This window comes from Gorilla gorilla, chromosome 10 (assembly GCF_029281585.2).
Source record: "Gorilla gorilla gorilla isolate KB3781 chromosome 10, NHGRI_mGorGor1-v2.1_pri, whole genome shotgun sequence".
Taxonomy (NCBI): Eukaryota; Metazoa; Chordata; class Mammalia; order Primates; family Hominidae; genus Gorilla; species Gorilla gorilla.
This window is the reverse complement of record NC_073234.2, coordinates 6,020,988-6,036,170: the sequence shown is the minus strand read 5'-3', so window position 1 is coordinate 6,036,170 and position 15,183 is coordinate 6,020,988.

Sequence of the window (15,183 nt, the reverse complement as noted above, 5' to 3'; positions counted from 1 at the left end):
CGGTGTAGATATTTCCATGTTTATACAGATAGCGGTGTAGATATCTCCATCTTAATACAGATGGCGGTGTAGATATTTATATGTTCATACAGATGGCGGTGTAGATATTTCCATGTTCATACAGATGGCGGTGTAGATATTTCCATGTTCATACAGATAGCGGTGTAGTTATTTCCATGCGTAAAGAGATAGCTGTGTAGATATTTCCATGTATATGCAGATAGCAGTGTAGATATTTCCATTTTCATGCAGATAGCGGTGTAGATATTTCCATGTTCAAACAGATAGCAGTGTAGCTATTTCCATGTTCATACAGATAGCGGTGCAGATATTTCCATGTTCATACAGATAGCAGTGTAGATATTTCCATGTTTATACAGATAGCGGTGAAGATGTATGCATGTTTACACTGATAGCGGTGTTGATATTTCCATGTTCATCCAGATGGCTGTGTAGATATATCCATGTTCATACAGATAGCGGTGTAGATATTTCCATGTTCATACAGATAGCGTTGTAGATATTTCCATGTTCATCCAGATGGCTGTGTAGATATTTCCATGTTTATACAGATAGTGGTGTAGATATCTCCATGTTCATACAGATAGAGGGGCTGATATTTCCATGTTCATACAGATAGCGGTGCTGATATTTCCATGTTTATACAGGTAGCGGTGTAGATATTTCCATGTTTATACAGTTAGCGGTGTAGATATTGCCATGTTTATACAGATACCGGTGTAGATATTTCCATGTTTATACAGATATCGGTGTAGATATCTCCATCTTAATACAGATGGCCGTGTAGATATGTATATGTTCATACAGATGTCGGTGCAGCTATTTCCATGTTCATACAGATGGCGGTGAAGATATTTCCATGTTCATAGAGATAGCGGTGTAGTTATTTCCATGTGTAAAGAGATAGCTGTGTAGATATTTCCATGTATATGCAGATAGCTGTGTAGATATTTCCATTTTCATGCAGATAGCGGTGTAGATATTTCCATGTTCAAACAGATAGCGGTGTAGATATTTCCATGTTCATACAGAGAGCGGTGTAGATATTACCATGTTTATACAGAATGCGGTGAAGATGTATGCATATTTACACAGATAGCGGTGTAGATATTTCCATGTTCATACAGATAGTGGGGTAGATATTTCCGTGTTCATCCAGATGGCTGTGTAGATATATCCATGTTCATACAAATAGCGGTGTAGATATTTCCATGTTCATACAGGTAGTGGTGTAGCTATTTCCATGTTTATAGAGATAGCGCTGTACTTATTTCCAAGTGTAAAGAGATAGCTTTGTAGATATTTCCATGTATATGCAGATCGCTGTGTAGATATTTCCATTTTCATGCAGATAGCGGTGTAGATATTTCCATGTTCAAACAGATAGCGGTGTAGATATTTCCATGTTCATACAGATAGCAGTGTAGATATTTCCATGTTTATACAGATAGCGGTGAAGATGTATGCATGTTTACACAGATAGCGGTGTAGATATTTCCATGTTCATACAGATGGCTGTGTAGATATATCCATGTTCCTACAGATGGCGGTGAAGATATTTCCATATTCATACAGATAGCGGTGTAGTTATTTCCATGTGTAAAAAGATAGCTGTGTAGATATTTCCATGTATATGCAGATAGCTGTGTATATATTTCCATTTTCATGCAGATAGCGGTTTAGATATTTCCATGTTCAAACAGATAGCGGTGTAGATATTTCCATGTTCATAGAGATAGAGGTGTAGATAATTCCATGTTCATACAGATTTAGGGGCTGATATTTACATGTTCATACAGATAGCGGTGCTGATATTTCCATGTTTATACAGAGAGCGGTGTAGATATTTCCATATTTATACAGATAGCGGTGTAGATATTTCCATCTTAATACAGATGGCGGTGTAGATATTTATATGTTCATACAGATGGCGGTGCAGACATTTCCATGTTCATACAGATAGCGGTTTAGTTATTTACATGTGTAAAGAGAGAGATGTGTAGATATTTCCATGTATATGCAGATATCTGTGTAGATATTTCCATTTTCATGCTGATAGCGGTTTAGATATTTCCATGTTCAAACAGATAGCGGTGTAGATATTTCCACGTTCATACAGATAGCGGTGTTGATATTTCCATGCTTATACACATTGCGGTGAAGATGTATGCATGTTTACACAGATAGCAGTGTCCATATTTCCATGTTCATGCAGATAGTGGTGTAGATATTTCCATGTTCATCCAGATGGCTGTGTAGATATATCCATGTTCATGCTGGTAGCGGTGTAGATATTTCCATGTTCCTACAGATAGCGGTGTAGATATTTCCATGTTCATTCAGATAGCAGTGTAGCTATTTCCATGTTCATACAGATAGCGGTGTAGATATTTCCATGTTCATACAGATAGCAGTGTAGATATTTCCAAGTTCATAGAGATAGCGGTGTAGATATTTCCATGTTCATACAGATGGCAGTGTAGATATTTCCGTGTTTATAGAGATAGCGGTGTAGTTATTTCCATGTGTAAAGAGACAGCTTTGTAGATATTTCCATGTATATGCAGATAGCTTTGTAGATATTTCTATTTTCATGCAGATAGCGGTTTAGATATTTCCATGTTCGTACAGATAGCGGTGTAGATATTTCCATTTTCATACAGATAGCGTTGTAGATATTTCCATGTTTATACAGATAGCGGTGAAGATATATGCATGTTTACACAGATAGCGGTGTAGATATTTCCATGTTCATACAGATAGCGGTGTAGATATTTCAATGTTCATACAGATAGCGGTTTAGATATTTCCTTCTTAATACAGATGGTGGTGTAGATATTTATATTTTCATACAGATGGTGGTGCAGATATTTCCATGTTCATACAGATGGCGGTGTAGATATTTCCATGTTTATAGATTTAGCGGTGTAGTTATTTCCATGTGTAAAGAGATAGCTGTGTAGACGTTTCCATGTATATGCAGATAGCTTTGTATATATTTCCATTTTCATGCAGATAGCGGTGTAGATATTTCCATGTTCAAACAGATAGCGGTGTAGGTATTTCCATGTTCATACAGATAGCAGTGTAGATATTTCCATGTTTATAGAGATAGCGGTGAAGATGTATGCATGTTTACACAGATAGCGGTGTAGATATTTCCATGTTCAAACAGATAGCGGTGTAGATATTTCCATGTTCATCCAGATGGCTGTGTAGATATATCCATGTTCATACAGATGGCGGTGTGGATATTTCCATGTTCATACAGATAGCGGTGTAGTTATTTCCATGTGTAAAGAGATAGCTGTGTAGATATTTCCATGTATATGCAGATAGCTGTGTATGTATTTCCATTTTCATGCAGATAGCGGTATAGATATTTCCATGTTCAAACAGATAGCGGTGTAGATATTTCCATGTTCATAGAGATGGCGGTGTAGATATTTCCATTTTCATACAGATAGAGGGGCTGATATTTCCATGTTCATACAGAGTGCGGTGCTGATATTTCCAAGTTTATACTGATAGCGGTGTAGGTATTTCCATGTTTATACAGATAGCGGTGTAGATATTTCCAAGTTAATACAGATAGCGGTGTAGATATCTCCATCATAATACAGATGGCGGTGTAGATATTTATATGTTTATACAGATGGCAGTGCAGATATTTCCATGTTCATACAGATGGCGGTGTAGATATTTCCGTGTTTATAGAGATAGCGGTGTAGTTATTTCCATGTGTAAAGAGATAGCTTTGTAGATATTTCCATGTATATGCCAATAGCTGTGTAGATATTTCTATTTTCATGCAGATAGCGGTTTAGATATTTCCATGTTCGTACAGATAGCAGTGTAGATATTTCCATGTTTATTCAGATAGCGGTGTAGATATCTCCATCTTAATACAGATGGCGGTGTAGATATTTATATGTTCATACAGATGGCGGTGCAGATATTTCCATGTTCATACATATGGCGGTGTAGATATTTCCATGTTCATACAGATAGCGGTGTAGTTATCTCCATGTGTAAAGAGATAGCTGTGTAGATATTTCCATGTATATGCAGATAGCTGTGTAGATATTTCCATTTTCATGCAGATAGCGGTGTATGTATTTCCATCTTCAAACAGATAGCGGTGTAGATATTTCCATGTTCATACAGATAGCGGTGTAGATATTTCCATGTTTATACAGATAGCAGTGAAGATGTATGCATGTTTACACAGATAGCGGTGTGGATATTTCCATGTTCATCCAGAGGGCTGTGTAGATATATCCATGTTCATACAGATAGCGGTGTAGATATTTCCATGTTCATACAGATAGCGGTGTAGCTATTTCGATGTTCATACAGATAGCGGTGTAGATATTTCCATGTTCATACAGATAGCGGTTCTGATATTTCCATGTTTATACAGGTAGCGGTGTAGATATTTCCATGTTTATACAGATAGCGGTGTAGATATTTCCATGTTTATACAGATAGCGGTATAGATATTTCCATGTTCAAACAGGTAGCGGTGTAGATATTTCCATGTTCATACAGATAGCGGTGTAGATATTTCCATGTTCATCCAGATGGCTGTGTAGATATTTCCATGTTTATACAGATAGCGGTGAAGATGTACGCATGTTTACACAGATAGCGGTGTGGATATTTCCATGTTCATCCAGAGGGCTGTGTAGATATATCCATGTTCATCCAGATGGCTGTGTAGATATATCCATGTTCATACAGATGGCGGTGAAGGTATTTCCATGTTCATTCAGATAGCGGTCTAGATATTTCCATGTTCATACAGATAGCGGTGTAGATATCTCCATATTCATACAGATAGAGGGGCTGATATTTCCCTGTTCATACAGATAGCGGTGCTGATATTTCCATGTTTATACAGGTAGCGGTGTAGATATTTCCATGTTTATACAGATAGCGGTGTAGATATTGCCATGTTTATACAGATAGCGGTGTAGATATTTCCATGTTTATACAGATAGCGGTGTAGATATCTCCATCTTAATACAGATGGCGGTGTAGATATTTATATGTTCATACAGATGGCGGTGTAGATATTTCCATGTTCATACAGATGGCGGTGTAGATATTTCCATGTTCATACAGATAGCGGTGTAGTTATTTCCATGCGTAAAGAGATAGCTGTGTAGATATTTCCATGTATATGCAGATAGCAGTGTAGATATTTCCATTTTCATGCAGATAGTGGTGTAGATATTTCCATGTTCAAACAGATAGCAGTGTAGCTATTTCCATGTTCATACAGATAGCGGTGCAGATATTTCCATGTTCATACAGATAGCAGTGTAGATATTTCCATGTTTATACAGATAGCGGTGAAGATGTATGCATGTTTACACTGATAGCGGTGTTGATATTTCCATGTTCATCCAGATGGCTGTGTAGATATATCCATGTTCATACAGATAGCGGTGTAGATATTTCCATGTTCATACAGATAGCGTTGTAGATATTTCCATGTTCATCCAGATGGCTGTGTAGATATTTCCATGTTTATACAGATAGTGGTGTAGATATCTCCATGTTCATACAGATAGAGGGGCTGATATTTCCATGTTCATACAGATAGCGGTGCTGATATTTCCATGTTTATACAGGTAGCGGTGTAGATATTTCCATGTTTATACAGTTAGCGGTGTAGATATTGCCATGTTTATACGGATACCGGTGTAGATATTTCCATGTTTATACAGATATCGGTGTAGATATCTCCATCTTAATACAGATGGCCGTGTAGATATGTATATGTTCATACAGATGTCGGTGCAGCTATTTCCATGTTCATACAGATGGCGGTGAAGATATTTCCATGTTCATAGAGATAGCGGTGTAGTTATTTCCATGTGTAAAGAGATAGCTGTGTAGATATTTCCATGTATATGCAGATAGCTGTGTAGATATTTCCATTTTCATGCAGATAGCGGTGTAGATATTTCCATGTTCAAACAGATAGCGGTGTAGATATTTCCATGTTCATACAGAGAGCGGTGTAGATATTACCATGTTTATACAGAATGCGGTGAAGATGTATGCATATTTACACAGATAGCGGTGTAGATATTTCCATGTTCATACAGATAGTGGGGTAGATATTTCCGTGTTCATCCAGATGGCTGTGTAGATATATCCATGTTCATACAAATAGCGGTGTAGATATTTCCATGTTCATACAGGTAGTGGTGTAGCTATTTCCATGTTTATAGAGATAGCGCTGTACTTATTTCCAAGTGTAAAGAGATAGCTTTGTAGATATTTCCATGTATATGCAGATCGCTGTGTAGATATTTCCATTTTCATGCAGATAGCGGTGTAGATATTTCCATGTTCAAACAGATAGCGGTGTAGATATTTCCATGTTCATACAGATAGCAGTGTAGATATTTCCATGTTTATACAGATAGCGGTGAAGATGTATGCATGTTTACACAGATAGCGGTGTAGATATTTCCATGTTCATACAGATGGCTGTGTAGATATATCCATGTTCCAACAGATGGCGGTGAAGATATTTCCATATTCATACAGATAGCGGTGTAGTTATTTCCATGTGTAAAAAGATAGCTGTGTAGATATTTCCATGTATATGCAGATAGCTGTGTATATATTTCCATTTTCATGCAGATAGCGGTTTAGATATTTCCATGTTCAAACAGATAGCGGTGTAGATATTTCCATGTTCATAGAGATAGAGGTGTAGATAATTCCATGTTCATACAGATTGAGGGGCTGATATTTACATGTTCATACAGATAGCGGTGCTGATATTTCCATGTTTATACAGAGAGCGGTGTAGATATTTCCATATTTATACAGATAGCGGTGTAGATATTTCCATCTTAATACAGATGGCGGTGTAGATATTTATATGTTCATACAGATGGCGGTGCAGACATTTCCATGTTCATACAGATAGCGGTTTAGTTATTTACATGTGTAAAGAGAGAGATGTGTAGATATTTCCATGTATATGCAGATATCTGTGTAGATATTTCCATTTTCATGCTGATAGCGGTTTAGATATTTCCATGTTCAAACAGATAGCGGTGTAGATATTTCCACGTTCATACAGATAGCGGTGTTGATATTTCCATGCTTATACACATTGCGGTGAAGATGTATGCATGTTTACACAGATAGCAGTGTCCATATTTCCATGTTCATGCAGATAGTGGTGTAGATATTTCCATGTTCATCCAGATGGCTGTGTAGATATATCCATGTTCATGCTGGTAGCGGTGTAGATATTTCCATGTTCCTACAGATAGTGGTGTAGATATTTCCATGTTCATTCAGATAGCAGTGTAGCTATTTCCATGTTCATACAGATAGCGGTGTAGATATTTCCAAGTTCATAGAGATAGCGGTGTAGATATTTCCATGTTCATACAGATGGCAGTGTAGATATTTCCGTGTTTATAGAGATAGCGGTGTAGTTATTTCCATGTGTAAAGAGACAGCTTTGTAGATATTTCCATGTATATGCAGATAGCTTTGTAGATATTTCTATTTTCATGCAGATAGCGGTTTAGATATTTCCATGTTCGTACAGATAGCGGTGTAGATATTTCCATTTTCATACAGATAGCGTTGTAGATATTTCCATGTTTATACAGATAGCGGTGAAGATATATGCATGTTTACACAGATAGCGGTGTAGATATTTCCATGTTCATACAGATAGCGGTGTAGATATTTCAATGTTCATACAGATAGCGGTTTAGATATTTCCTTCTTAATACAGATGGCGGTGTAGATATTTATATTTTCATACAGATGGTGGTGCAGATATTTCCATGTTCATACAGATGGCGGTGTAGATATTTCCATGTTTATAGATTTAGCGGTGTAGTTATTTCCATGTGTAAACAGATAGCTGTGTAGACGTTTCCATGTATATGCAGATAGCTTTGTATATATTTCCATTTTCATGCAGATATCTGTGTAGATATTTCCATGTTCAAATAGAAAGTGGTGTAGATATTTCCATGTTCATACAGAGAGCGGTGTAGATATTACCATGTTTATACAGATTGCGGTGAAGATGTATGCATATTTACACAGATAGAGGTGTAGATATTTCCATGTTTATACAGATAGCGGTGAAGATGTATGCATGTTTACAAAGATAGCTGTGTGGATATTTCCATGTTCATCCAGAGGGCTGTGTAGATATATCCATGTTCATAAGGATAGCGGTGTAGGTATTTCCATGTTCATACAGATAGTGGTGTAGATATTTCCATGTTCATACAGATAGCGGTGCTGATATTTACATGTTCATACAGATAGCGGTGTAGATATTTCAATGTGTAAAGAGATAGCTGTGTAGATATTTCCATCTATATGCAGATAGCTGTGTAGATATTTCCATTGCCATGCAGATAGCGGTGTATATATTTCCATCTTCAAACAGATAGCGGTGTAGATATTTCCATGTTTATACAGATAGCGGTGTTGATATTTCCATGTTTATACAGAAAGCGGTGTAGATATCTCCATCTTAATACAGATGGCGGTGTAGATATTTATATGTTCATACAGATGGCTCTGTAGATATATCCATGTTCGTACAGATGGCGGTGAAGATATTTCCATGTTCATACAGATAACGGTGTAGATATTTCCATGTTCATACAGATAGCAGTGTAGATATTTCCATGTTCAAACAGATAGCTGTGTAGCTATTTCCATGTTCATACAGATAGCGGTGTAGATATTTCCATGTTCATCCAGATGGCTGTGTAGATTTATCCATGTTCATACAGACGGCGGTGTAGATATCTCCATGTTCATACAGATAGAGGGGCTGATATTTCCATGTTCATACAGATAGCGGTGCTGATATTTCCATGTTTATACAGATAGCGGTGTAGATATTTCCATGTTTATTCAGATAGCGGTGTAGATATCTCCATCTTAATACAGATGGTGGTGTAGATATTTATATGTTCATACAGATGGCGGTGCAGATATTTCCATGTTCATACAGATGGCGGTGTTGATATTTCCATGTTCATACAGATAGCGGTGTAGATATTTCCATGTTCATACAGAAAGCGGTGCTGATATTTCTATGTTTATACAGGTAGCGGTGTAGATATTTCCATGTTTGTACAGATAGCGGTGTAGATATTTCCATGTTTATACAGATAGCGGAGTAGATATTTCCATGTTTATACAGATAGCGGTGTAGATATCTCCATCTTAATACAGATGGCGGTGTAGATATTTATATGTTCATACAGATGGCGGTGCAGATATTTCCATGTTCATACAGATGGCGGTGTAGATATTTCCATGTTCATAGAGATAGCGGTGTAGTTATTTCCATGTGTAAAGAGATAGCTGTGTAGATATTTCCATGTATATGCAGATAGCAGTGTAGATATTTCCATTTTCATGCAGATAGCCGTGTAGATATTTCCATGTTCAAACAGATAGCGGTGTAGATATTTCCATGTTCATACAGATAGCGGTGCGGATATTTCCATGTTCATACAGATAGCGGTGTAGATATTTCCATGTTTATACAGATAGCGGTGAAGATGTATGCATGTTTACACAGATAGCGGTGTAGATATTTCCATGTTCATACAGATAGCGGTGTAGATATTTCCATGTTCATACAGAAAGCGGTGCAGATATTTCCATGTTCATCCAGAGGGCAGTGTAGATATATCCATTTTCATCCAGATGGCTGTGTAGATATATCCATGTTCATACAGATGGCGGTGAAGGTATTTCCATGTTCATTCAGATAGCGGTCTAGATATTTCCATGTTCATACAGATAGCGGTGTAGATATCTCCAAGTTCATACAGATAGAGGGGCTGAAATTTCCATGTTCATACAGATAGCGGTGCTGATATTTCCATGTTTATACAGGTAGCGGTCTAGATATTTCCATGTTTATACAGATAGCGGTGTAGATATTTCCATGTTTATACAGATAGCGGTGTAGATATTTCCATGTTTATACAGATACCGGTGTAGATAGCTCCATCTTAATACAGATGGCCGTGTAGATATGTATATGTTCATACAGATGTCGGTGCAGCTATTTCCATTTTCATACAGATGGCGGTGAAGGTATTTCCATGTTCATACAGATAGCGGTGTAGTTATTTCCATGTGTAAAGAGATAGCTGTGTAGATATTTCCATGTATATGCAGATAGCTGTGTAGATATTTCCATTTTCATGCAGATAGCTGTGTAGATATTTCCATGTTCAAATAGAAAGTGGTGTAGATATTTCCATGTTCATACAGAGAGCGGTGTAGATATTACCATGTTTATACAGATTGCGGTGAAGATGTATGCATATTTACACAGATAGCGGTGTAGATATTTCCATGTTCAAACAGATAGTGGTGTAGATATTTCCGTGTTCATCCAGATGGGTGTGTAGATATATCCATGTTCATAGAAATAGCGGTGGAGATATTTCCATGTTCATAAAGGTAGTGGTGTAGATATTTCCATGTTCATACAGATAGCGGTGTAGCTATTTCCATGTTCATACAGATAGCGGTGTAGAAATTTCAATGTTCATAGAGATAGCAGTGTAGATATTTCCAAGTTTATACAGATAGCGGTGTAGATATCTCCATTTTAATATAGATGGCGGTGTAGATATTTCCATGTTCATAGAGATAGCGATGTAGATATTTCCATGTTCATACAGATAGCGGTGTAGTTATTTCCATGTGTAAAGAGATAGCTGTGTAGCTATTTCCATGTATATGCAGATAGAAGTGTAGATATTTCCATTTTCATGCAGATAGCCGTGTAGATATTTCCATGTTCAAACAGATAGCGGTGTAGATATTTCCATGTTCATACAGATAGTGGTGAAGATGTATGCATGTTTACACAGATAGCGGTGTAGATATTTCCATGTTCATACAGATAGCGGTGCAGATATTTCCATGTTCATACAGATGGCTGTGTAGATATATCCATGTTCATACAGATAGCGGTGTAGATATTTCCACGTTCATTCAGATAGTGTTGTAGATATTTCCATGTTCATACAGATAGCGGTGTAGCTATTTCCATGTTCATACAGATAGCGGTGTAGATATTTCCATGTTCGTACAGATAGCGTTGTAGATATTTCCATGTTCCTCCAGATGGCTGTGTAGATATATCCATGTTCATACAGATGGCGTTGTAGATATCTCCATGTTCCTACAGATAGCGGTGCTGATATTTCCATGTTTATACAGGTAGCGGTGTAGAAATTTCCATGTTTATCCAGATAGCGGTGTAGATATTTCCATGTTTATACAGATAGCGGTGTAGATATTTCCAGGTTTATACAGATAGCGGTGTAGATATCTCCATCTTAATACAGATGGCGGTGTAGATATTTATATGTTCATACAGATGGCGGTGTAGATATTTCCATGTTCATCCAGATGGCTCTGTAGATATATCCATGTTCGTACAGATGGCGGTGAAGATATTTCCTTGTTCATACAGATAGCGGTGTAGATATTTCCATGTTCATACAGATAGCGGTGTAGATATTTCCATGTTCATACCGATAGCGGTGTAGCTATTTCCATGTTCATACAGATAGCGGTGTAGATATTTCCATGTTCCTCCGGATGGCTGTGTAGATATATCCATGTTAATACAGATGGCGGTGTAGATATCTCCATGTTCATACAGATAGAGGGGCTGATATTTCCATGTTCATACAGATAGCGGTGCTGACATTTCCATGTTTATACAGATAGCGGTGTAGATATTTCCATGTTTATTCAGATAGCGGTGTAGATATTTACATGTTCAAACAGATAGCGGTGTAGATATTTCCATGTTTATTCAGATATCGGTGTAGATATCTCCATCTTAATACAGATGGCGGTGTAGATATTTATATGTTCATACAGATGGCGGTGCAGATATTTCCATGTTCATACAGATGGCGGTGTAGATATTTCCATGTTTATGCAGATAGCGGTGTAGATATTTCCATGTTTATACAGATAGCGGTGTAGATATTTCCATGTTTATACAGATAGCGGTGTAGATATCTCCATCTTAATACAGATGGCCGTGTAGATATTTATATGTTCATACAGATGGCGGTGCAGATATTTCCATGTTCATACAGATGGCGGTGTAGATATTTCCATGTTTATGCAGATAGCGGTGTAGATATTTCCATGTTTATACAGATAGCGGTGTAGATATTTCCATGTTTATACAGATAGCTGTGTAGATATCTCCATCTTAATACAGATGGCCGTGAAGATATTTATATGTTCATACAGATGGCGGTGCAGATATTTCCATGTTCATACAGATGGCGGTGTAGATATTTCCATGTTCATACAGATAGCGGTGTAGTTATTTCCATGTGTAAACAGATAGCTGTGTAGATATTTCCATGTATATGCTGATAGCAGTGTAGATATTTCCATTTTCATGCAGATAGCCGTGTAGATATTTCCATGTTCAAACAGATAGCGGTGTAGATATTTCCATGTTCATACAGATAGCGGTGCAGATATTTCCATGTTCATACAGATAGTGGTGAAGATATTTCCATGTTTATACAGATAGCGGTGAAGGTGTATGTATGTTTACACAGATAGCGGTGTAGATATTTCCATGTTCATACAGATAGCGGTGAAGATATTTCCATGATCATCCAGATGGCTGTGTAGATATATCCATGTTCATACAGATAGCGGTGTAGATATTTCCAAGTTCATTCAGATAGTGGTGTAGATATTTCCATGTTAATACAGATAGTGGTGTAGATATTTCCATGTTCGTACAGATAGCGTTGTAGATATTTCCATGTTCCTCCAGATGGCTGTGTAGATATATCCATGTTCATACAGATGGCGGTGTAGATATTTCCATGTTCATTCAGATAGCGGTGTAGCTATTTCCATGTTCACACAGATAGCGGTGTATATATTTCCATGTTTATACAGATAGCGATGTAGATATTTCCATGTTTATACAGATAGCGGTGTAGATATCTCCATCTTAATACAGATGGAGGTGTAGATATTTATATGTTCATACGGATGGCGGTGCAGATATTTCCATGTTCATACAGATGTCGTTGTGGATATTTCCATGTTCATACAGATAGCGGTGTAGTTATTTCCATGTGTAAAGATATAGCTGTGTAGATATTTCCATGTATATGCAGATAGCAGTGTAGATATTTCCATTTTCATGCAGATAGCGGTGTAGATATTTCCATGTTCAAACAGATAGCGGTGTAGATATTTCCATGTTCATACAGATAGCGGTGTAGATATTTCCATGTTCATACAGATAGCGGTGTAGATATTTCCATGTTTATACAGATAGCGGTGAAGATGTATGCATGTTTACACAGATAGCGGTGTAGATATTTCCATGTTCATAAAGATAGTGGTGTAGATATTTCCATGTTCATCCAGATGGCTGTGTAGATATATCCATGTTCATACAGATAGTGGTGTAGATATTTCCATGTTCATAAAGATAGCGGTGCTATTTCCATGTTTATACAGGCAGCGGAGTAGCTATTTCCATGTTCCTACAGATAGCGGTGTAGATATTTCCATGTTCGTACAGATAGCGGTGCTGATATTTCCATGTTTATGCAGGCAGCGGTGTAGATATTTCCAAGTTTATACAGATAGCGGTTTAGATATTTCCTTCTTAATACAGATGGCGGTGTATTTATATGTTCATACAGATGGCGGTGTAGATATTTCCATGTTTATACAGATAGCAGTGTAGATATCTCCATCTTAATACAAATGGCGGTGTAGATATTTATATGTTCATACAGATGGCGGTGCAGATATTTCCGTGTTCATACAGATGGCGGTGTAGTTATGTCCATGTTCATACAGATAGTGGTGTAGTTATTTCCATGTGTAAAGAGATAGCTGTGTAGATATTTCCATGTATATGCAGATAGCAGTGTAGATATTTCCATTTTAATGCAGATAGCGGTGTAGATATTTCCATGTCCAAACAGATATCGGTGTAGATATTTCCATGTTCATACCGATAGCGGTGCAGATATTTCCATGTTCATACAGATAGTGGTGAAGATGTATGCATGTTTACACAGATAGCGGTGTAGATATTTCCATGTTCATCCGGATGGCTGTGTAGATATATCCATGTTCATACCGATAGCGGAGTAGATATTTCCATGTTCATACAGATAGCGGTGTAGATATTTCCATGTTCATCCAGATGGCTGTGTAGATATATCCATGTTCATACAGATAGCGGTGTAGACATTTCCATGTTCATACAGATAGCGGTGTAGCTATTTCCAGGTTCATACAGATAGCGGTGTAGATATTTCCAGGTTCATACAGATAGCGGTGCTGATATTTCCATGTTTATACAGGTAGCGGTGTAGATATTTCCATGTTTATACAGATAGCGGTGTAGATATTTCCATGTTTATACAGATAGCGGTGTAGATATTTCCATGTTTATTCAGATAGCGGTGTAGATATCTCCATCTTAATAGAGATGGCGGTGTAGATATTTATATGTTCATACAGATGGCGGTGCAGATATTTCCATGTTCATACAGATGGCGGTGTAGACATTTCCATGTTCATACAGATAGCGGTGTAGTTATTTCCATGTGTAAAGGGATAGCTGTGTGGATATTTCCATCTATATGCAGATAGCTGTGTAGATATTTCCATTTTCATGCAGATAGCGGTGTATATATTTCCATCTTCAAACAGATAGCGGTGTAGATATTTCCATGTTCATAGAGATAGCGGTGTAGATATTTCCATGTTTATACAGATAGCGGAGAAGATGTATGCATGTTTACACAGATAGCGGTGTGGATATTTCCATGTTCATCCAGAGGGCTGTGTAGATATATCCATGTTCATACAGATAGCGGTGTAGATATTTCCATGTTCATACAGATAGCAGTGTAGATATTTCCATGTTCATACAGACAGCGGTGCTGATATTTCCATGTTTATACAGGTAGCGGTGTAGATATATCCATGTTTATACAGATAGCGGTGTAGATATTTCCATGTTTATACAGATAGCGGTGTAGATATTTCCATGTTTATACAGATAGCGGTGTAGATATCTCCATCTTA